This window comes from Mustela lutreola, chromosome 5 (genome assembly GCF_030435805.1).
Source record: "Mustela lutreola isolate mMusLut2 chromosome 5, mMusLut2.pri, whole genome shotgun sequence".
In the NCBI taxonomy this organism is placed as follows: domain Eukaryota; kingdom Metazoa; phylum Chordata; class Mammalia; order Carnivora; family Mustelidae; genus Mustela; species Mustela lutreola.
In genome coordinates, this window is record NC_081294.1 from 90008772 (window position 1) to 90031421 (window position 22650).

A 22650-nucleotide genomic window follows, 5' to 3' on the forward strand; every position below is an offset into this window, starting at 1 on the left:
AATATAATGATTTAACAAAAATAATCGATGAGCCTAGGATCATCTCCAGCTTTAGCAGAGTAGAATACATTTAACATTAGAGAAATACGGAATCACCTTTTAAAATTCACTAATATTGTACACTTATTTTTTAACACTACTTCCTAGCTTTGTGGGATACACCTGAGAGAGTGTCCCTCCCACATGAAAGGGTATTTTCTATACTAAGAGTGATAATGGGAGAGAAGGGTGGCACAGAGGAAAATCTCACCTCTCATCCTGAAAGATAACCCTGGGGAGAATGGAAAGTGGAGGGGAAAATTGAAGTTGAAGTCAACGTCAGACGTGCCTCTACTCTCTAATTTTCTGTACTCTATTACTTGTTATTTGTGCAAGGAAGAGAGACAGGCTGGATGGGGGTGGAAAAAGAGCAGTAGAGGAGAAATCACTACAAATTATAAACAAAAACTTGGTCGTTGTGATTGACAGCTTCTCTTGGGACTTCCCAGGGGAGCCAATTAGCGCTGGTTGCTGAGGTGGGTTTGCTCACACAAACCTTTGTGCTAACATCCATCTGCACTATGCCTACTTCAGTGAAGCCACACACCTTCTGTTAAGAAAGTTTAGGACCAATCACCCCACAGAGAGAGTCCTGTTAAGTCTCTAAAGCAAATATCTTAGGGTAAGCGGCAGGGAAACACCTTTAACTTCTATTGCCTTACTGGAAATCAAGACACTAAAAAATGATCTCGCTCATTCTTTCTGCTCCTCTTTCCTTCGCTTCTATCACCTGAGGCAATAGCAACCACAGGATCCATGGAAATGTTAATCCACGGCTACGCCAGCTGCTGAGCCTGACTGTTTTCAGAAGTGAGAGAAGTCATGTCGCAAGCGCAGATTATAAATCCAGGCAGAAAACAAATGACAAGAATTAGTAATACCTCCAAATTACTGTCTCCAGGAGCACTGGGAGACACAGTTCATGTGAGCCGTACAAAACAGTTAAAGCAGAGTTTAGCACCATCTGGGAAGCGGCCTGGCTAAACAGCTCCTGGAATAAAATTCTTTAGGGTGTTTCCACTGCTTCGATAAACAGGGCTCAGGATGCCTTGTGAATCCGTTTACTATAACTTCACACAAACTCACACCCGTTCTGTGGTCTTGTCTCCCCATGAGTGATACTTGTCTCCTACTATCTAACCATCAGGCAGCAAATTTTCTTTTTTTTTTTTTTTTAAAGATTTTATTTATTTATTTGACAGAGAGAAATCACAAGTAGATGGAGAGGCAGGCAGAGAGAGAGAGAGAGGGAAGCAGGCTCTCCGCCAAGCAGAGAGCCCGATGCGGGACTCGATCCCAGGACTCTTGAGAACATGACCTGAGCCGAAGGCAGCGGCTTAACCCACTGAGCCACCCAGGCGCCCAGGCAGCAAATTTTGACAAAACCTCTTTGTTATGAGCAGAGCTCTGTATAAGGGACTCTAAAAAAGAGAAGAAAATGCCTCCAAGTCCTCAGCTTTGAAAAGCAAAAATGAACAAAATTAACAAACTGGGTGTTGCTCCATGTGAAAGATAATACTATAAAAACAAACAAACCAACCAACCCTTGGGGAGTTCTGAAAAGGAAACAAAGACATAAATGCAGGAAAGACTCCCCAGAGAAGATCAGATATGAATTTAATTTTTTCTTTAGATTTTATTTATTTTATTTGACAGACAGAGATTACAAGCAGGCAGAGAGGCAGGCATTGAGAGAGAGAGGAGGAAGCAGGTTCCCTGCTGAGCAGAGAGCCCGATGCGGGGCTCGACCCCAGGACCCTGGGATCATGACCTGAGTGGAAGGCAGAGGCTTTAACCCACTGAGCCACCCAGACGCCCCTAAATTTAATTTTTTAAAGGTGAAACGTACATTGGCAGGGATGGGTTAAAAATGGAAGCAAAGTTCTAAAAGTGAAAATGCACAAAATGTCAAGCCTTAAAAGATAAGACTGAAGATCTAAAAGATATTCAGACTCCCCTCAAGCTCAAATCCTCCTGAAAACAACCAAAGGGAAATCAAAGATAGATTTCTCTAAATTCTATATAGGCCAAATTCTTCCAGAGATGATTCTGTCTTCCTCTCCCTGGTACAATTCTGTCTGCTGACTAATTTGACCTCAGCACAAAAGAAAATGATGGTACCTCAACTAAAGAAATTACAAAATGCTGGAATAAATTCTTTTCATCCCACCCCCATCCTCTCTTATGGACGCCAGCTTTCCCCATGAACAAATTAAAGTTGGAGAAGATAACCCAGAAAAAAATGATATCGAGAGAGACAGGCACTAAGTTCCTTTCAGGTTCATTAGGCAAATGGAACGGGATATCTCAGAAGGTGGAAGGTAAAGCTGGTTACCAAATTCAGCAAAATCAGGCAAAGTCTGTATCAACAAAAGCACATCAGTCTTAGCTGAGCTTAAACTGAGGATGTGGGTTATGTCTTCAGGATCTATTCTTCTCTGTACTGGGATACCCCTGAGGTTGGAAGGACTTGGCAAAGTTAGTGAGGAGCTGGACGCTCTGCTCACGCCCTTCACTATAACTGTTTAAACTCCGTAGCTAACACTGTGGTCCTTACTCAGAAAGGGGCCTTAAGAAGTCCTCATTCATTTATTCAAAAATTACTTTTATCAAGTACGTGTTCAGTGCCAGGCCTCACTGTACTAGACACCAAGGATAGAATGTTGAAAATTTAAAGATGTGTTTTCCACTCTGTGCAGTTTATATTAAAGAGGGGAAACAGTAGAAAGGCAGAAATACACTTGATCCATTCAAAGAATAATGGGTGCATTATATTCTGATCCTCTCCCCACCCCACCCCCACTGGTGAGAGTGGTTGATGTTCCCACCCTAGGGGATGTGGGAATCAAATGAATGCATGATACCCAATACTGGACAGCTGAGATCCACAAGAGTTCACAAGGCACACTGACTCACAGCTCCCGGGTGGCCACTGCTTGCCATACAGGGCCACATGGAGCCTCATTCAGGAGTAGCGTGAACAAGCAGAGGCTGTGGAGACAGGTTTCATAGTAACAATGGGATGATGTGACCCCTCCTTGCCATAGGAAGATGTGATTGGCATGTTTGAATAGTTCCACAGGGTGACAGGGCACTCAAGCCCACCACTCAAGGTGAAGCTGACACTGTGCTTGGTTCGTGTGATAAGAACTGTTTAGCTAGACTCTTTTATCCACAGCAGCACAATCGGGAAGAGAACTGGTGGGTAGGCGCAGCTTTACCACAGGTCAAGGCAGTACATATTGAACCTATCACATAGGTACACACAAGACAGTTCAAGGTCCAGCCCTGGGAGTACTAACGCTCCCTGAGAAAACCTCCCTGTTTTCTTCCACTCCTCCTTCCCTCAGGTGGCAAAACAGCTCAGGCACACAATGAGTCCTGGGGACCACCCATATGTGTCTCGGGTCCAACTCTGCTCCTCAAAGAATGCTACCCTCATTCTGGAAAGCCACGCCGCTGGGGCAGCCAGGAAGGGCACAGGGCTTTTGGAAGCACTTTCTCTGATAGCAGTATTCAATGCAAGTTAGGAAAGTTAGTGAACATAACCAAAGTTAACAGAAGTTCAGAGAACATTGGTCCCTCCTGAGAGAGCCAAGAGCATGACAGAGGCAGCCGCACACAGACCAGGGAGGAAGGGCGCTTTGTCTAACGGGCTTGCTGAGAAGCAGCAGAAGGCAGGAAGTGCGAAACTGAACGCAAGAGAAAGAACAGGCAGAGGTTTTAAGCATTGAGCAGCCTGTTGACACCCCTGCCTCAAACACAATGCTGACATCAGTCAATGTAATGGAGAAAGAGGGGAAAAAAAAAAGCTATTTAGAGACATTGCATCTCTTGCAAAGGATGTGGTTTGCTTCCCCCACAGCAGGCTAACCGAAAACCCCAGGAAAGCAGCTTCAAGAGACACAGAGAGTGGAATCAGAGTATTTTTTCAAAAGAATTTATAAGTAAGGCAATCCTGAAGTTCAACAGTCTACAAATCTACAAGTTTTGAAGAAGGAAAAGTCACTCCCAAAGAGCTGGTGTGCTCCTTGTTTGCTCCCCTTTGTCCCTCTGTGCCCTCCAGCGTGGGCAGCCCTGCCACGGAAAGAGGACTGCTGTGCGAGGGGACCTGACTGGCTCCAGACTTCAGAGTCCTGAACGGTCACTGCATCCACACTTGGCCGTCCAGGCTACATACATCAGTCCACCCAGTCCCATGTAGATGCACGACCTAGCTCAATAAATGTAAAAGATTCACTTCTAAGAGAGTAGAAGGAAGGACTCTGAAGGTCATACCCATCTGTCTTCACACGATTCTCCGTGAATCAGAAATAGAAGGTCAGTGGACACATTCCCTCTTCCATTCCATGCTCAGCCAAAAATCGTCACTGTGTCCTCCCAGGCTGCAGACCAAATGATAATGTCCCAACCACTTCCCTTTAAAACAGACTGAGAGGACTGAAGAAAAGCATAGGGTATAATTCATGAACCCTATGGCTTCCACCCAGACCACCTAGGGACTGCTTTACTCTTCCTGTGTCTCCTACCACCAGAAAGTTCTCAGCAGAAATGGCAGCTGAAGAACAGGACTCGACTGGGTGACAGAATGAAGCGCTCAGCAGAAAAGAATTAAGTAGTTAAGAAGTTGAAACTATGGGCACCTGGGTGGCTCAGTGGGTTAAAGCCTCATGGTCTCAGGGTCCTGGGATGGAGCCCCACATCGGGCTCTCTGCTCAGCAGGGAGCCTGCTCCCCCCTCCCCCCGCCTCTCTGCCTACTTGTGATCTCTCGCTCTCTGTTAAATAAATAAATAAAATATTTTTTAAAAAGTTGAAACTGTATATACATTTTTATTGTAATTTCATCAGAAATTGCCCTGGGGGTGGGGGGAAGGTCTGGGGAAAAAATATTTAAGAATATATCAACAAAGAAAAGAAAGGAGACCTTTCTCAGGGCCCATTACTGTACCTATGAGGTTCTCCAAAGCGGTTGAAGTCAGGACAGAACCATTTGGTGTGCGTCCATACCTATGTGTATACTCTTTTGTATTTTCAAAATTGTATTAGTGAGATTGAAGTAGATAAATAAAAACATTTCAGGGCACCTGGGTAGCTCAGTTGGTTAAGCATCTGCCATCATTTCAGGTCATGATCTCGGGGTCCTGGGATGGAGTGTCATCAGGCTCCCTGCTCAGTGGTGTGTCTGCTTCTCCCTCTTCCCTTTCCCCTGGTTCATGATCTCTCTCTCACTCTTTCTCTCAAATAAATAAATTCTTAAAAAAAAAAATTCAAATATACATACACATAAAAGATCACGAGAACACTCCAAAACAATACGACACCAGGGGAGCTATTTATTCTATGGGAAAAAGAACTTGAGCTGGAAGCAGACACACTCAGCTTAGTCTCGTATTAACTGTGTGCCCTGGGGCAAAATATTGACCCTTTGAGCTTCAGTATCCCCACCTATAAAAAAAAAAAAATGATGGCACCACCTACACTGGAGCATTACTTCTCATCAGGAGTAAGTATTAGCTGTGAAAGTAACTTGCCTCCTACTGGCCCTTCCAAGTAGTAAGAAAGGTTCCTGTCCTTACCTTTTACACCACTTCTTTGTTCAAGCCAGAGATTCCATCCTCTCTTTTGATTCAAGGCTCTCTGCAGAGATTAAATTGTGGAAAGCTTAACAACTTGGAAAACATGATCAGACAGCTGTTTCTAGATCTATGTTTGCGACTTTATTGCACCAAAGAAAACACTCTTCCTTTATCTGCAAAATCTGCTGTCTGTGGCAAGATTTATCAGAGCCCTTCAGGGCTTTCTGACAAAGTAAGGGCATCTCTCCTTCCTTCCCAGTTAAAAGGCAGGCTCTAGCAGATGTGTTGCTCTTGTCAGTGGTGTTTTTTTTTCCCTAGCTTAAGGTTTTGCAAAGACAGAATCGTGCAAAGACAGAATCGTGCAAAACCAGAGGAAGAGAGGTTTGTCCAGCCTTGCACTTTGCAGGCTATCCAGGCAGCAGGCAGAGAGCTGCTATGGCATCTGCCAGAATGAACAATCCAAGTGTACAGAGGCCATGTCCTGCCCTGCCATCATCATCACGATCAAGGACATATAAAGGAAACTGCCAGATAACAGAAGGAAACAAACATTCTCAAAGCAAAAGTCTATCACCATGCACACAATAAAAGCATAAAGTATGGCCAGGGGTATGGGTAAGAACAGGTACCTAACACCGTGTTCTCAGACACACATTATATTTGCTTACTTTTAGGAGTCATCAATGACTCAGAAGCTAGTCCTCTTGATCTAGTAAAAGCTCTCACAGGGAGGAGGAGTAGAGGAGCCACTCCCACAAACAGCAGCAACAGCCATACCACCCTGAGGTCTCTCCACAGACATAAATGGGAACCTCTTCACATGTGGTCTGGGGCCTCACAGCCTTAGTGACTTACAGAGCACTGTAGAAAGCATATGACTGGGAGCACGCTTGTAACGTGATCCCAAGTCTCCCAGACAACTCTGTTTCAGGGCAAACACTAGAAACCCCAGATCTAGTCCCAGCTCTTCCTCCAACTCCCCTACGGGAGAGAAGGCAAATCATCTTTAACCTGCCTTTTCTCCAAAATGAGAGATCTGTACTATAAATGTTTCTTAATCTGAGGTCTCAAATCCTGCTGAAATTTTGACAAATTTTTTGTCTAAGGTCTGATGTTCATTTTTTTTTAAAGATTTTATTTATTTATTTGACAGAGATCACAAGTAGGCAGAGAGGCAGGCAGAGAGAGAGAGGAGGAAGCAGGCTCCCCGCCAAGCAGAGAGTCCGATGCGGGGCTCAATCCCAGGACCCCAGGATCACGACCTGAGCCAAAGGCAGAGGCTTTAACCCACTGAGCCACCCAGGTGCCCCCATTTTTTTTTTAATGAGAAAAGTTCCTTATCATTCATCAGATCCTCAGTGAGGTCCAAAAATATACTAAGAACAACAAAACTAAATAATTCATAAGGTCCCTTCCAGATCCTGATTTTCAGGGCAAGTTTTTCTGATTATAAAAGCAATGTACACTCATTGCAGAAAATTAGAAAATGTAGCCAGAAAGAAAACCTTCCTTTAACTGGGTGAGCCAGCGATAACTAGTAACATCTAAATAAATGTAAATATTTTGTGTATTTCGTATTTTTGATGGTATAGTCAATATTATGCTCTACATATTTGTCACACATTAAAAATTCTTTGAAACCAACACCTCTAATAGTCAAATAATATATCATCATAAGGCGGAAATTATGTTTTATTTAATGATCCCCCTGTTACTGAACATTTATATTGATTCTACTGTTTTGCCATTATCAATAAGGCAACATTTTTCAATGAACATTCTTCAAATTTTGATCACATTTTTTGAAGGCAATGGGGAACTATTAAAAGATTTTGAACACAGAAACAGCAGAACTGCTCTTTTTCTTATGACCGTGTAGGAAATTAACTGAAGTGGAGAGACTAAAAGGCTTGGTGATAAGGGAGGAAGTTATTGTCTGAGAGCCTGAACAAAGGAAGGGATAGTGAGGCTAGACACAAGGCCCAGAAGTAGAACACAGCCAGAAGGAAATTACCATGAGTCAGTGGTTCTGAGGAAGAGAGGAGAGTCTAAGATTAAGCTGAGATTTCTAGCCTTCATTTTTGGAAGATCAAGTATACCATATCCAAGAGAGAGAAGGAAGGCTGAGAAGCTGGTTTGGAGACAAAAATAAGCAGTCTTATCCCTAGAGGGTCACTGCAAGAATGATAACCACACATGCAATTATTGAGCTACGTGGTTTTTAAATTGCAACAAAACAGTTTTTAAAAAGTGACTAATTATTTATAACATAAACTAGAAAGTAGAAGCCAAGAGAACTCATTAGTATATAATTTCTTAGCTCTTGAACATCAGAATTCAAGTAATTAGGTATTAGTCAATAAACATAAAGTGTAGAAGCTGAACAGTGTGCTTCACTCAAACCAGAACAATTTTTCATCATCCGAACTATATAACCCAGATTATTTTTAAAGATTATACCATATTTTTTACCTGTATTGCTTTTATTTTCCTTTTCCTTTTTATGGGTTATTTTATTCAGTACTATTTGAGGTAAATGAGGTAAGTGCTAAGGTGAAACAAAAACAGAAATCAAGGTCACTAACATGCAAAATGCCACCACATGTCACGGGCCCAGAGCTCTATTTCCAGAAGAAGGTTACCTAGGATTCTAATTCAGGGAAGACTTTTTGAGCTTTCTCACAACATAGTAAAGCAATTAGAAATAACAAAGTAGAAATTTTCTCAATGGGGCTCCCACTTATCATTCATGCCCCCTCTCCCCACAATTCTGAAACGGTAACCCTGGACTTAAATTTAAAGTGTCATCTTCTATTTAAAGATTTACCATGTAAATATTGCTACATCATTCTTTATTAATGAAACATATCCATTCCAAAAACTTCAGCTTACCTAGCAAGAACATCCATGTATTTCTCATAAGGTTCTTTGACAACCCCATTTTACTGATTTCAAGATACCAAACGGAATAGAGGATATGGATAGTGACCAAAGGGCAGGAGGCTGCTGATGTAACTTCCATTTCAATATGAGGTTACTTTTTTTTTTTTTTTCTTCAATAGCTACCCTCTCTAATGTGATCAGTCTATTTACTGAATTTTTAATGTAGCAGAGACTGGTACTATGTGCTGCTGCTCTTAAGTTGAAGAGAAATGTAATTGATCACATTATTTCCTTGTAACTGGGAAATAAAGGAACAAAGAAACTAACCAGTTTCTTCTAACCTCTAATCCTCCAATTTCACTTTCTGATTCTTTTTTCACCAGGCCCACACCAGGTGAGAGGAAGACTGACTACTTACATGAGAGTCAGAGAGGCATAATCCCCACAAAATAACAAGCCCTGTGGAGTAATTTTGAAAGCCATTTAAAAGGCCAGGAGAAATGTTCTCATAACCCCCAGTCGTACCTGTGCTAACCTGGTTTTCAGAGAAGACAATGGGAAATATGATACAAAGAGCCTGATATGTCATTTCAAATGAAGCATAGCACTTAAATGGATTAATATGGAGTTACACACTGCACTGGACTATCCTCTTACAAATAAAGAAAAAAAGAACATGAAATAATTTGAGAGAATGGCACGCAGTATTAAGAACAGCAAAGTTGGGGCGCCTGGGTGGCTCAGTGGTTTGGGCTGCTGCCTTCGGCTCGGGTCATGATCTCAGGGTCCTGGGATCGAGCCCCGCATCGGGCTCACTGCTCCGCAGGAAGCCTGCTTCCCTCTCTCTCTCTCTCTCTCTCTCTCTCTCTGCCTGCCTCTCTGCCTACTTGTGATCTCTGTCAAATAAATAAATAAAATCTTAAAAAAAAAAAAAAAAAGAACAGCAAAGTATCTCAAGACCATGATCTGTGCCCTAATTGCAGGAGCAAATGAAGCTTGAGGTAAACCCTGAGAAATACCATTTAGATAAGCCCAGGAGATGGAGAATGAGGAAACAGATCTGAGGGCAATGCCTGAGTATCAGGCATGAGGAAAAGCACAGAAGAATAAGCCTAAATGGTTCCCAACTCAGGGAGTCAAGGCCCAGGGAGAAAGACCCCACAGGCCCTCAGGGTGCCAGGCGCCCTCTATAGGAGAAACTCTGACATTAATTTGCACTGAGATGTGGTCTAGAAAGGGACCATTGTCCCTCTGCAGGGAAGTCACCAGCAGAATAGTGCTCTGCAAATTTGCAAAAGAAGAACTGACAAAACAGAAATGCGAAGCAGAAGCTGTCAAAGCCAGATGGCTGCTGGGGCGCAGAATTCTGGTGGCATACTGACAGAAGGCCCGGGAGATGCTAGGCTGAAGTGTTTCACCAATCCATACACTTACTTGTTCACTGTTTATTCACTGAAGTTTGGGTTATGTTACAAAATTTCCTTAGGCAAATTCCTGTGTAGGAAATGAACTACAATTTTTTAAACCTGGCATTTCCTTCAAAGTCGGGAATTCTAGCTCCCTGGAAGAGGAGATTCCACAGATCTTTTAGAATGGTGCGACTTCCTCACTCACCAAAGGAAAGTGCCAGCTGTGCAAGCTGAAGGAGCTTGATTCTTCTCCGCCCGGCTGCTAATTAAGTGTGTATCAGGCAATTTACCACATACAATCAGAGATCCAAAGTAAAAAAAAAAAAAGAGGTGAGAATTAAGAATATGGATTTGTGTCAGTGAAACGAGAACCTCCATCTGGTTGTCGAAGAAAATGGAACCTAAAAATAAATAAATAAATAAATAACTGCTGTAAGCATATAAATAATATAATTGCTAACTAAGGTCTTTTTAAAAACCATGATGTTTTTTGGAAGAAGAAAATATGTCATTCAACCTACTTAGAATACTCCTCCGCTAATTTTAGGTGTACCTTCTCAGAGATCCTTCTGTGAGAACTGTGATGAACAGAGAAGCCATTCCCTATACCGTGGTTTGTATTTTTCTAACAGTTTCGACTACAACACTGCCCTCTCACTGGTCTGCCATGACAAGCTCCTTTCTTTGTGCTCCTGGGAATTTTGTTTATTAATATTTATTGAAGCTAGACTATACTACAGACACTGGGCTTGATGCTAAGGACACAGTGGTAAAGAAGATAACCTCTACCCTTGGGAAAATGTTGAGGAAGATAGACAAGAAGAAAATGAAGTTCAGGGTGATTACTGCAACATTAAGCATAACAAGGGTATGTAGGCCTTCAGGGGGGTGGGATCAAGAAAGCAATCTATTCCCAAGCAGTATCTTGCCAAAAGGAAGAGTAAGGATCAGGCATATGGGAAAATGGAAAGACACTCAGTAGAGGCTCACCTACTCAAAGGCTTACAGAGAAAATGGTGCCCATAGAAAATGCATCATTTAAGATGGAAAGAATTCCAGGAAAGGTGCGCAAAGCACTGAATCCTTAGTGACTTCTCTTACTTAGTTTTAAACTGAAGTATAGTTGACATACCATATTAGTTTCAGGTGTGCAACATAATGATTTGATGACTATATACATTACGAAATGCTCATTACCATAAGTGTTGTCATCATCTGTCACCATAGAAAGTTAGTACAATATTATTGACTATATTCCTTATGCTGTACTTTATATTCCTATAGCTTATTTATTTTAAAACTGGAATATGTTAATCCTATGAATTATTTTTAAGTCATATTAAGAAATTTAGAATGAACTCTGAGAGCAACAGAGAATCACTGAAGCATTTTAAAGATGAGAAATGACAAGAATAAACAGTTTAGGTGCTATATGGAAAATGGATAAGAAAAGGCCAGTCTGAAGACAAAGAGGTAAGTTAGAGCACTGCAATTTAAGAGACCATGGTCACCTGAACCAGAGTAGTGGCTGTCATCCTAGGGGAAAGCAGGTGTTTTCAAGACTAGTAGAATCCATGCATCCTAATAATAAGTTCCATTTGGAGTAGAAGAAAAGAGCAAGAGTAAAAGATGACTCCCAAATTACCACTGAGATAAAGAATGCAGAGAGAGAAACATATGTGGGGGAAATGAGCTCTATTTGGGGCACACTGAATTTGAGACAACTTTGAAAAGTTTAAGAACGGTGTCCATCAAATGACTGGGGAGAGAGAGAGAGAGAGACCTGACCTAGCCATGTAGAGATTGAACTATCAGAACATGGATGTTTCTTGATAACATTAGAAGAGATAAACATGTCCAGTCAGAGCATATGAAAGGAGAAGAGATTTCTCTGATGATACTGGTTTCAGGGCTTTGTCTCTAGATCCAAGTTACCTTAAAGGGGAGAGGTCTCATTCTCTTGCAATGTACCAGAATGATTATTTCATCCCGTTACCCAATTTTTAACTAGTAATGACTAGGAAAACCATGAAAGATGGTGGTCAGGTGAATGATGGTGGGGGTGTAGAGGAATGAGAGGAAAGGAGTAAGCAGGATGTTCAATATTTGTTCTGAAAAATAAGGATGACACTATCACTGGTGGGATTCCTAGGCAAACAAGGAGCAAGTTAAGTCTGTGATCATCACTTTCACGAGACGAAGAAGTACCTGCTCTTCAATGACTCCACAGCCTCAGGAACAAGCGACCTGGGAAAGACCATGTAAGTTTCGTGGGCTATTGCAGTTCTCACCTTTGCAGCATTCTCATTTGGGAAGTATTTAAGAGTGCAAGCATCTAGATATACCTTAGACTCCTGTTACTCAAATGATGACCAAATTCCATCATGATTAGGGTCCCATGGGAGTTTGTTAGTAATCGTCTCAGATACCATACCAGACCAGGAACCCCAGTCTGTATTTATAGAAGATTCTCCAAGAGGTTTATCTGCACATTAAAGTTGGAAACACACTGAAAGTCTTCTTAAAACACAGATAGCTAAATCAGGGCTGGGGCTTATAAATCTGCATTTCTAACAAGTTCCCAAGTACTCTCCTGCAGATCTAAGACCATATTTTGTGAACTTCTGCCCCACACCATTAGATTAGACTCTCCCTAGGTGGAATCCAGACATCAGTATACTTTAAAGCTCTCTAAATTATTCTAATTTGCAGCCAAGGTTGAGAACTGCTGGTAAAGATATTTTTTTCTGCTCCTGATTATATAAACAAGGAAATGAACATGAGAAACAACTATCTTCTCAACAGTGGCTTAAACTCACTACTAAAGTGTTCTTGAATGTAAGAAGAATTTTGATTAATCAAAGCAGAAAGAAAAACGCTGCTTCATCCTTAGTGACTCATTTCCAGAGACATGTTTAGTTGGGAAAAAAGGTCACCATAAGTAATCACTATTTTAATCATCACAGATGCCATCAACTCAATCTATCATCTTCCTTTTCTCATGATTCTTACTCAATTGGGTATTGACACTTTGAAGGCCACAATATGTTTTTTAACAATTACATTTTTTAACAGAAGCAATACTGAGTAAGTCCCTATTCTCCAATTAGCCTGCAAAACCAATTCTTGCCCTCCTGTTTGCTTTTGGTTTATTTTTACCTTCTTTCTCTAGGTATTAAAAGTGAGACTTTAGATTATTGATTTGAGTAATTTCCTCTTTTCTATTAGAAGCATCTAGTACTATAAATTACCCTCTCAGGACCGCTTTAGCTGTGCCCCACAAATTATATGTTGCATTTTACTTTTATTCAGTGTAATGTGTTGTTGTTGTTGTTTTATTTACCCTGAGACTTCCTCTGAAACCCATGAATTATTTTAAAGCATGCTGTTTAATTTACAAGTGTTTAGAAATTTTCCTGTTTTCCTTCTGTGACTGAGTTCTAACTTAATTCCATTATGGTGAGAGAACCACATTTGTCTGATTTCAATTATTTTATTTAAAGATTTTTTTATTGGGGCACCTGGGTGGCCCAGTGGGTTAAAGCCTCTGCCTTCAGCTCAGGTCATGATCTCAGGGTCCTGGGATCAAGCCCGACATCCAGCTCTCTGCTCAGCAGGGAGCCTGCTTCCCCTCTCTCTATGCCTGCCTCTCTGCCTACTTGTGATCTTTCTCTCTCTCTCTGTGTCAAATAAATAAAATATTTTTTTAAAAAAGATTTTATTTATTTATTTGAGAGAGAGAGCGAGCGAGCATGTGTGCATGCATAAGCTTGGGGAGAGGGGAGGCAGAGGGAGAGGGTGAAGCAGACGCCCCTTTGGCCCCATGCGGGCTAGATCCCAGGACTCTGAGATCATGACCTGAGCTGAAATCAGATGCTTCACCACCTGAGCCACCCAGGCACCCCTGATTACAATTATTTCAAACTGAAGTTTTTTTTAATGTCTTCAAATATGATCTATATTGGTATAATTTCTGAACAAGCTTGAAAAAATGTATATTTTGTTGTTGTTGAGTGGACTACGTTCTCAATGTTGATAGATCCTGTTGGGTGAGGACAATGTTGACTTCTTCCATAGACTTGATTTTCTAGCTAAGCTATTCTATTCATTATTGAGAGAAAGGTGTTGACGCCTACAACTATAATAGTGAATTTACCAATTTTTTTCAGTTCTATCGATTTTTGCTTCTGTATTTTCAACTGTTATTTGTTTCATCCATATTTAAGAAGGCTATCTCTTCTTGCTGAACTAACCCTTTTACCATTACATAATGATCCCATATATCTCTGGTTATTGTAGTTTGCCAGCAAGGGAAAGGAGCACAGGGAGAATCAGACTCCCAGCTGAGTGAAAAGCCCAACATGGGGCCAATCCCAGGACCCTGAGATCATGATCTGAGCTGAATGCCGATAGTTAGCTGACTGAGCCTCCCAGGTTCCCTGGCTCCAGTCTACAGTATGAGGAATGAACTCATGAATATGAGAAGAAGGTGTATAACTTTGAGAAAAAAATCATCTGAAAACATTACCAACTCACTAAGAATGTCTAAAGTACAGTAAGAGGGTGAAAAAGGTTTCAAGAAACAAATCAGGACCAAGTGCAAAAAAAAAAATTCTAGATATAATCTGAGGCGAGAAGAACTATACTTCATGACCTCAGGCTCACATGACCAAATGTCAGAGCCTGCTGGAACTCTCAGCTCCCAAGGCCAGAGAGTAGGATGCAACATGGGCCTAGGAAGTTATTTAACCCCTCTTTACTAAATAACAGTTTGTAAGAACTGAATAAGCCAATAAATGTAAATTATAACAGTGCCTGGCTCACAAGAAGGACTCTAGAATTGTTAATTATTAATATTACTTACTAAAAATATGTATATTACCTAAAATGAGGATATCCTGGAATAAAATAAATCTATCCAGCACTTCTTTATATTTTATATATTTTATATTTTATGTATATTTTAGATTTTATTAATACAAATACATATTGTTTAATTTTTATTTTTTAAGATTTTATTTATCTGAGAGAGAGAGCATGAGCAGGGGGGAAGGGCAGAGGGAGAGGAAGAAGCAGACTCCCCACTGAACATCCTAGGACCCTGAGATCATAATCTGAGCCAAATAGAGACACAACAGACTGAACCACCCAGGTGCCCCCATCCAGTATGTTCTTAAGCCACAATTCTCCAAGGCTTGGAGGTCAGTGTTGAAGAGGAGGACATGGGGTCATCAACACATGGGGAATACACTTTGTTATGAGGATTTTTAACCATTTCAGGCAGCTGTTTAAATTCAAAAGCAGTAATGTTGATGTAGTTTAGAAAGAAATCCTGGAAGAGAAATACATACCAGGGATGGAGGAACTAATTCTCTCCCCACTCACTCTACTCTTGTTTTAGGAGATTTCCACCTGCCTACTAGGTACTAATCTTCCCCAAACATACTACATGGTAGGTCAAAATCAAGTCCACTATCAAACTTCCTGTCTTTCTAGTTGAACCCTGCTCTTCATACACATTTCCTTATTGCAGTGTTTCCTTAGTGAACCATTAACTTCCAAGGAAGCTAAGACAGAAATTGCAGTCTTCCTTTACTCACCATTCCTAAAAAGTCACTACACTTACTGATTCTCTATCCCAAAATACTTCAACTTTATTCCTTCTGCCTCTCTCCACTGTCATTCTTATAGTACAGCTATCATCTCCCTTTTGCACATGTGGTTTCTACTGCCTGGAATGTCTACTCCCTCTTTCTTTTCTATTTCGTCTGGCAAACTCCTACTCCTTCTTGAAAACCAAATTGAATAATGGCTTTTTTCCCCATTTTTCCTAATAAGTCTAAATTCTATGATCCATTATAGTTCTTTTTCTCTTATCTCTATCTTCCCCCAGTAGGCCATAAGTTCCTCAAGAGTAGGGTCATGCATTATTCATCCTTAGAGCTATAGGGCTATTAAAGAAGGTGGACAAAGAATTCAAAGAGACCTGAATTCAAACTTTAAGCTTTGTCATTTCCCACCTGTGTGATCTTGAATTGTTCACTTATGTCTGGTCAACTGATTGAACTGAGAAAAAATTAAGTTTGCAGAGATACTGACCCTGCCAACCTTCGGGATATAATGGATCATGAAATCATGAAAAGCTTTAAAGTACTGGTCTATGATTAAGCTCAAGTGCCTTTCAAATATGAATATCATTTCTATGTGTGTTAAAACTAGAAAAGTTGTGGAAGTACTAATTACTTAACTGACCAGTTTGTACATATGTAAATTATTAACAATAATACCTAATTCAGAGGATTGGTGGAAGGATTTATATACTTTAAAGGACTCCCAACTAGCACAAATTCCGGGACATGGTACTCAACAGATGTTGGTCTTACTCTTTTTCTTTCTTTCTTTTTTTTTTTTTTTAATTTAAAGGCTTTTTTCCACCTTTTGTTTTCTTCTTGCTCTTCCTTTTCTTCTAAATATTCTTCAGTTATGTTTGTATTTCTGTTTCTTATCTTTTCTACTTCTTTTCTTTACCCGAGCTTATTCTTCCCCTATATCCTTATTTTATCCTCAGACTCCAGAACACACACTTCAGATCAGTGGCTTCCTCCATTGACTATGCATGCACACCAACATCACACCATCACTCCCAAGTATCCAACTTTGAATGCTGGGGAAATGTTACCCAGATTTAGCCTAAATGACACAAACAAACAAACCAACAAACAAATAAACAACAAAACTATGAGAGTTGGAAGAATTTATCTTCAAGGAGAATAAATTTCATTCATGATGGTTCTCACACAACCAAACCATAAGCAAAAAAAGAAATCATACAAAAATTAAAAGATTATATTGCAAAAGAAATAACTTCATTTCAAATAATATTTTTCTCATATGAAATAAAGAAATCATTGTCATTCTTAATCTAAATAGCTTGAAATTTATGTGACAGAGCAATGAACCTTTTAAAAGAAGAAGAGGAAGATGTAAATATGTATTTCCCAAAATGAGTCCTGAAACATTAACCCCCCAAGATGATTCAGGGAAAAAAAAAAAAATGACTGCAAAGTATAAAACACCTGTGATATGCTGCTTTTGATCTGTTTCACCAAAGGAGACCGAAGACTGCATTTCCATGTTACAGGTGGAAAATCCTAAGGTTACTTGTTTAATTTGATCTATTGGAGCCTCTAGGGTTTTCAGGGGCCGTGGGACCCTTCTATTTCTTTAAGTTAGTCTCCTGGAAATCATGATGATCTCTGGTTTAGAAACCAGATGGAGTCAATCATTACAAAAAAATGTGTCTTTTCAATTCATTCATCACTGAATCACTATAGAAAAACCTATTATGTGCCATGCCCTGAGATAATGTGACGTCAGTGAACAAATAAAAATCCCTGCCCTCAAGGAGGTCACATGCTAGTGGTCTAGAGGAAGATGACACACAGTAATAATAAATATTATGTTAGGCTTGAAGGTGGAAAGAATTGTGAAGAATAAATAATGCAGTGAAATCAGGATCGCAATTTTAAGTAAAAGAGTTAGGTTAGGCCTCTAAGAGAGATGAAAATTTGTTCAGACTTGAAGGAGATGGCAGACTGAGCCACTGGATATCCTAAGGAGAAAACTACCCAAACAGACTTACAACTGTAAAAATGCCCTTGAATGAGAAAATACCTGGCATGTTCTAGTATCAAGAGTGAGGCTGGTATGGCTGGGTAGATTAAGAGACTTGAGTGGTAGGAAGAAATTGAGGTGGAGATCATGTACAATATTCTGGCTGAATTGTGTCCCTCCAAAATTCCTATGCTGAAGTCCTCTCTAATTTCCAGGACCTTTAAATGTGACTGTATTTGGAGATGGGTTCTTGAAAAGGTTATTTTTTTCTTTTTTTCAATTATGTTTAGTTAGCCACTGTATAATACATCATTAGTTCTTGATGTAGAGTTCAATGATTCATTAGTTGTGTTTAATACCCAGTGCTCATCACAACACACGCCCTCCTTAATACCCAGCATCCTGTTACCACATCTCCTAACCCCTCCCCTCTAAAACCTTCAGTCTGTTTCCCAATGTCCACAGTCTCTCATGGTTCGTCTCCCTCTCTGATTTCTCCCCCTTCAGATTTCCCTCCCTTCCCCTATGGTCCTCTGTGCTATTGCTTACATTCCACATATGAATGAAACCATATAATGATTGTCTTTCTCTACTTGACTTACTTCACTCAGCATAATCCCCTCCAGTTCCATCCATATTGATACATCGGTGGGTATTCATCCTTTCTGATGACTTTCTGATAATATTCCATTGTATATAATGGGGCTGTAGTATGGGACCTAATCTTACTGGTATCCTTGTTAAGAGGAGGAAGTTACAATGGAAAGACAGAGCATTAACCATGTGAAGAACAGTGAGAAGGTAGGTATCTGCACACCAAGAAGAGAGGCCATCAGAAGAAACCAAACCTGCCCACACCTTGATCCTGGACTTCCAGCCTCTAGAGTGTCTGTGGTTTAAGCCACATAGTCTGTGGTATTCTGTTATGGCAGGCCATCCTTCCTAACCTCCCAAGACCAAGCCAAGTAAATCCAAGACTATGATCGCTTACTTGTTTAAGTCTCCAAAGAACTGGGAGCAGAAAGAAAGAAAATCAACTAAATTCCAGAAAGGAAGGAATACTTCCTAGCAAAAAAGAAACCCACCATGGCTTCCATCCTTGGTTTAATGGAAAGAAAAACAAATCTGCTGTGACTGGGCTAAGGAGAAAGCAGCTGAACTCATCAAAATGTTCAACATTACATGTGGGCTGGTGGGAAGGACAAGAGCTTACAGAAGCTCATTCACAGAGGAAGCTACAGCCCTGACCCTGGAACACATAGGCCTTCTCTCAAAGAAAGGCACCAGTCTCTGAAGGCTGAGGATGAGGGAAGACAAGGGAGAACTGACTCCTTCATTAACCTTTGTTATCTCCTCATTCTCCTTTTTATAACTGCTAAGTCTGTAGTGATGTCACCTCTGTCATTCCTGATATGGGTAATTTGAGGTGCCTATTTTTTTTCCCTGATCTATCCTGGCTAGAAGTATATCAATATAATTGATCTTCTTAACCAACTTTTGTTTTCATTAATTTCCCCCCATGTTTCTCTGCTTTCTATGCTAGTGATTTTTTGCTCATTTGGGTTTCATTTGTTCTTTTAGTGGTTTCTTAAAGTAGAAGCTGGGGTCATAGATTTGAAACTTTTCTTCTTTTCTAATATAGGGATCTAGCCCCTTTAATTTTTCCCCAAGTACAGATTCACAAGCATCCAACAACCTTTTATATGTTGTATGTAACAATTCCAATTCATTCAAAAGACTTTTTACTTCCCCATCACGTTTTTACTTTGGCCCATGGTGTGTTCTTATTGTACAGTTATCTCAACAAAGTTCCACAAACTGGATAGCATAAAACAACAAAAAATTTATTTTCTCACAGTTCTGGAGGCCAAGAGTCCAAAACTAAGGAGCTGGCAGGGCCACACTTCCTCTGAAGGCTCCAGAGAGATTCCATGTCTTGCCTCTTCTACCTTTTGGTGGTTTCTGCGTATTTAACTCCTATTTAACTATTTAACTCCTCTATGTCTCTATCTTCACAGGACCTCTGTTCTGTGTGTTCCCTTCCTTTCTTTATAAGTTCACCTTTCATTGGGTTTAGACCCACATGGATAATCCAAGAGTATCTCATTTCTCAATATCTTGAACACTTAATTACATCTCCAAAGATCCTTTTACAGATTCCAAGAGTTAAGACATGGACATACCATTCTTGTAGGCACAGGTCAACACACTACTCATGGGTTATTTGGAAGTAGGTTCTTTAGTGTCAAGACATTTGGGATCCTTCCAAACATCCTTCTGTTATTGATTTTTCATTTCATTCCATCATGGTTAGGGAACATATACTGCAATACTCTTAAATGTACTGAGACTTAATTTTGTAACCTCAACATATAATTTATCCTGGTAAATGTCTTGGGTGAATTTGAAAAGAATGTATATTGTTATCACAGTGCTCTAAAAATGACAATAAGTCAAGTGAATTGATTGTGTTTTTCAGTTCTTCTACATCCTTACTGATCTTCTATCTATTTATTTTGTCAATTAATGAGAGAGGGGTAGTGACATATCTGATGATGAGTGGTATGTACTATATTATCATGTTTTCTAATATTATCTACATCTTGCACCCACAGGTTCAATGATATCTACACAGACGGATACTCACATAGCCACCCTCTCTTCTATCAGGAGTCCTGCCCATATTTTGTTCTTTTTTAGTTATATCTTTCTATAAATTTTGGTTGATATGGGAGAGATATTTGATTATGCAAAAATTCCAACTTCAGTTTTTACTCATACTTTAAAATTCAAGATACACTTTTTTCTTATAAGTGTTATAAATTATGTTTATGCTCTTAGTTTCATGAGCTGTCTGCTCCTGATCATTTGATGTAATTCTGTATAAAATCGAAGCCACTTACAAAGTTTTATGAAAGGTACTAAGAGCTCAACTAGAAAGTTTTCAGTCTTAAATATTTAAATAGAAATGAGAAAACTGGTAACATGTTTTTCAAAGATCAGTTAGCAAATTCAAAAAGCAGATTATACTAATTACCATTACTGAGAAGTTACACATCATGAACTCAAATTTCTCTTTATGAGGTTTAATGTAGCTTAATGCTTTACCTCATGGGAGTTACAATATGGAAAGGAGACATAAAAGATTTGGGTTGATTGGCTTATAACACATCAGTGCCTGCAAAATGCACCACATCTCCCAGGATATCCACACTGTCTGAATAATTCACCTTTGGGCTATTGTTATATTTGAGGGAAGCAAATGAAGGCCCATGAGTGACTATCTATCAGTAGGAAAGAAGCAGGCTGAGACTGCATGAATTTCCCATGTACTGAGTGAAGCTTGCTACCAGAAAAAAAAAAGAAAAAGAAAAAGAAAAATCTTTCTCATATTCAGCCAGTTCTAAGAAACAAGCTGAATGAACACCCTGGAGTCTGAACATTGAAATACAAAGTATCATCTAGAACAGCTAGAACAATGAATGGAAAGGTAAGACACATGCCAACAAATCAATATGGTAAAACTGCAATTTGACATAGGAGACAAACTTCTGTTAAAACTGTCATACAAAAGTCCAGCATATCCCAGTTTGGGAACCTGACCAGTCTTTTTTTTTTTTTTTTTTTTTTAAGATTTTATTTATTTATTTGACAGAGAGAGATCACGAGTAGGCAGAGAGGCAGGCAGAGAAAGAGGGGGAAGTAGGCTCCCCGCAGAGCAGATTGCCCAATCCGGGGCTCGATCCCAGGATCCTGGTATCATAACCTGAGCGCCCCAGGACCTGATCATTCTCTGTCTATTTACTACTTACTCTGGTTCAAGTGCTACGCTAGGTAGTATAGGGAAGCATTACTATGACGATCATTTCATCTCTGAGAAATTAAACATCAGTTGGTGATAAAAATGAATAATGAATGACAAGCTTACCTGTCATGATGCTATTATAATGTCTCTCAGGAATAGGGTTATTACCTGGGCAAGAGGTCACTGAGATAATTTCCTACCTAGAGAAGGAACTTTCAAGAACTGGCCCTTTTTAGGGACATTTTCTTTGGCTACCAGACTGTTCCCTATAGTAGCTGATGTATGCAGGTCTTGCCTATAATATTAGCGTCTGAATTAAGATACAAATACATTATATGAGAAATAACTGTATCATTTTCTTTTGGCTGAATGTTTACAATGACAGGTGGTTTACTCTAGGATGGGCTCTGTCACAAAAAGGAGGCCTTAGTGGCATTTCTCCAGGATAATCCAAGGCAACAGAACATCCTTTCCATCTGCACCATGGCTCCGGCACTGGCAGAGACTAACAGAAAAAATTTTCTTTTGGCTCCATACCAGACAGTTTCACCTGAAGACACTTCTCCACCCTTAGGACATCCAGAGTTGTGAGAATCACTAACACTTCACTCACCTTTCTTCCCACATAGAAAGGGGGGAGCAGTTAATGGCTTTTAATTTATCTTTGTGTTAGAAGCTTTCTTATCAGACACATACAGAATAGACACATACAGAATATGTAGTTGGCCAGTTTATCAAATAAATATACTGCAGTCAGGAACCTTTAAACGTAATACCTTAAACATTCTTCATAGATTAAGTGCACACAGTTAGCTATTTCACTGATGTAGGGTCCAGACCTTTGCTTTATGTACAGATCTTCTAGTTAGAGTTCTACATCTTATTAAGCATATCTATTATGCATCATCTACCACTTCCAATTTTGTCCTTGATAATAAAGCAAGAAAGTTAAAGACACTTGAGAAGCAACCTGACTTCAGAATCATTCTATGATTCTCTATCATTCGTATTTTTTACAACCTTGGTGATTGGTTTACCCGCAGTTAATTCAATAGCAATTTTTGCCTAGCAAAGGGACTAGCATTACATCTTAGTTTTCATATAAACATTTCTCTCTACTTGTATCTGCTATATTAGTTTACAGAATAACTTGTTAGATCATAGCAAGTACCACTGCCACCAACAGATTAGAAACTGCTGATAAACATACACACCACAAGGGGGATGGGAAATACACGGGTGTACAAAAGGCTAGCCTTCTAGAATGTCCTTGACAGTAGCATGTAGACTTTATGGAGGAAAGAGAGAGCACAAGCTGACCCA

At 39.9% G+C, this 22650-nt stretch overlaps 1 protein-coding gene across 4 annotated transcripts in view; it reads right to left on the minus strand.

The window, feature by feature from the left end:
* LOC131832263 (cAMP-specific 3',5'-cyclic phosphodiesterase 4D-like) overlaps window positions 1-22650 on the minus strand; it is a 565899-nt gene that overhangs the window by 343775 nt on the left and 199474 nt on the right. The window contains exon 3 of one of the 4 annotated variants that reach the window (XM_059175051.1): window positions 5617-5677. The exons of the other annotated variants lie outside the window; for them this stretch is intronic. The gene's annotated coding sequence lies outside the window, so the exon portion shown is untranslated. The remainder of the gene's footprint in view (window positions 1-5616; window positions 5678-22650) is intronic. 4 annotated transcript variants of the gene reach the window in all.